The sequence below is a fragment of the Equus przewalskii genome, chromosome X (genome assembly GCF_037783145.1).
Source record: "Equus przewalskii isolate Varuska chromosome X, EquPr2, whole genome shotgun sequence".
Taxonomy (NCBI): domain Eukaryota; kingdom Metazoa; phylum Chordata; class Mammalia; order Perissodactyla; family Equidae; genus Equus; species Equus przewalskii.
Window position 1 is genome coordinate 30,604,061 of NC_091863.1, and position 2,612 is coordinate 30,606,672.

The 2,612-nt window shown below is 47.1% G+C and overlaps 1 pseudogene; it reads left to right on the top strand.

The window, feature by feature from the left end:
• The first annotated feature begins 568 nt into the window (after positions 1 to 568).
• On the top strand, positions 569 to 1,383 carry LOC139080959 (ferritin heavy chain pseudogene; annotated as a pseudogene).
• Positions 1,384 to 2,612: the final 1,229 nt, after the last annotated feature.

Below are 2,612 nucleotides of genomic sequence, written 5' to 3' on the forward strand. Positions count from 1 at the left end.
ATGCCATGTACCCCTCAAACGAGAAGACATTCCACTCTCCCATTAAGAGGAGAAGCCTATTAGTAAAACAGACATAACTTAGATCAGATCCATGTCAATTACCTAGGCTAATCAAATGAATCCTTTACTTCCAAATATGCATGGACAAAATATTTGCCAGAAATTTGAGGAAAGTGAAAGAGAGGATCATGATAAACTAATAGAACTATTTCTGGAGAAATATATATATGTGTATATATAATATATAAAATACAGGAAACAAAAGAGAACTTTATAAAACAAATCCAAATTCACATTCTCAGAATTTTAAGGAAGACAATGAGTTCATAGAGAATAGTGTGCTATAAAAGGGAGCAATTAGAAAACAAGAGAAAGTCCTTGAAAAATAGAAATATTTTATTACAAAATCAAAGACATAACACTGCTAGGCGCTCAGCACACCCTGGCTCTGATGGAACCTGGAACGCGGCACTCGCGCCTCTCCTTCCCACGCCATGGGCCCCACCCTCACGCATGCATAACGTAACAAATCCCCCCACGTATGTAATGGAACCCATTTTGGTCGCGAGCCAGAACTGCCACTGAGCCAGAGCTCACCCAACGGCGCCTTCAGTCACCCACTCTGGGAACACCTTGAGGTCGCCTTCGCCTTCGCGCCTCCAGCCATGGCGACCGCACAGCCCTCGCAGGTGCTCCAGAACTACCACCCCGACTGCGAGGCCGCCATCAACGGCCAGATATGCCTGGAGCTCTACACCTCCTACATGTACTTGTCGATGGCCTGTTACTTCGACAGGGCCGACGTGGCCCTGAAGCACTTCTTCCAGCTGTTCCTGCAGCAGTCGCGCCAGAAGAGGGAGCACGCCGAGAGGCTGATGCAGCTCCAGACCCAACGCGGAGGCCGCATCTGCCTTCACGACATCAAGAAGCCAGACCGCAACAACTGGGAGAGCGGCCTGAAGGCCATGGAGTGTGCGCTCCAGCTGGAGAAGAACGTCAACCAGAGCCTGCTCGATCTGCACCAGCTGGCCACCGACAAGGCGGATCCCCATCTGTGCGACTTCCTGGAGAGTCACCTCCTGCTCGAGCAAGTCAAGTCTATGAAAGAGTTGGGGGACCATCTCGACAACCTGCGCAAGATGGGGGCCCCAGCAGACGGCCTGGCAGAGTACCTCTTCGACAAGCTCACCCTGGGGGACGGCAGTAAGAACTGAGTTTGGACTGCTTTCCCCAGAGCCACGGGGTGACTTCCCCTGATCACCATACCGAGCATACATATTGCAATATTGCCCTTGCAAAACGTTCACTTTTTTTTTCTTCCAGTTTTGCCATTTCTTCCAATACAGTTATGTGGTTCCTAAATAAATAAAGCTCTGTCCTTGATTCATGTGTGCAGAGCTCCTCTTTTAAGTTTTAAGTCAGGTATCCAGGAGTCTCTCCGCCCACCCACGTCCCATCCACATGCAGCTCGGGATCTCTGTGGATGGAGGGAGAAGGTATTCCATGGGACCCTGGGAAACACAAAATTAATCTTCCCCTCATAAACAAAGTGGGGGTGTGGGGTGGCTGGTCTGGGACCCTGGTGAATGTGGGTACCTGTGCATGGTAAAAGCCTAAAAACGTGGCCTGAAAATCACAATTGTGATTCCCCAATTGCCTCTGGGGAAGGAGTGAAGGGAATGGGATTGGGCAGGGATTAAAACAAAGGGTTCTTAAATTTTACGTGAAATTTTTTTGATTAATAAAATATGCAAATATTATTGCTTGTTAATGTTAACTAGATAGCAAAGTGGAGACCCCAAAAGCCAGCTTGGCAGACTATCTCTTTGACAAGCTCACCCTGGGCAACAGTGATAATGGTAACTGAGCCTTAGGCTGACTTTCCCATAGACACGGGAGTGACTTCCCAGGTCACCGTGCTGGACCTGCATATTGCCCTTACAAAACATCCAAATATTGTTTTTTCCTTCAATTGTCCCCTTTCTTCCATTAAAGTACCATGGTACCCAAAACCCCAAATTACATCAATAGAAGGAGTGAAAAATATAATGTCAAGGCTGAAAGTCAAATTTGTGATATTGACTATAACGTACAATAATTCTCCCTGAATGTTGTCAGTGACTCTGGCTGCTTAGAAGAACGTAGAGGGGTCAGGAGAGTTGAAGCTGGGAGACAAGTTAGGAGATAATGTAGCTAGTCCAGAAGAGAGATGATGGTAGCTGGAACTGTGGTGGTGACAGAGGAAATGAAGAGACCTAGACAAATTCCAGATGCATTTGCATGAATCAAGAAGATTTGCTCATGGACCAGAGGTGAGAAATGGGAAATGAAAATAACCTCGGTTCTGGTGTTTGGACTTGAACACCTGGGTTGATGGTAGTGCTATTTCTTAGTTTGGGGATTTTGCCAGGGGCACATCTGGGGAGGAAGGGTGGGAAACGCATGGCATGTAAAATCTGAGATGCCTATTAGTGTCATTCAGATAGCTGAAAAAAATGCATCTGCAGTTCAAGTGGGATGTCAGGTTTGGAAATATGGGAGGCATTGTGACAGGATAAGCTCACCAGAAAGAGAGTTTAGGGAGATTGTGGCACAGCCACCCCCAAGCGTAG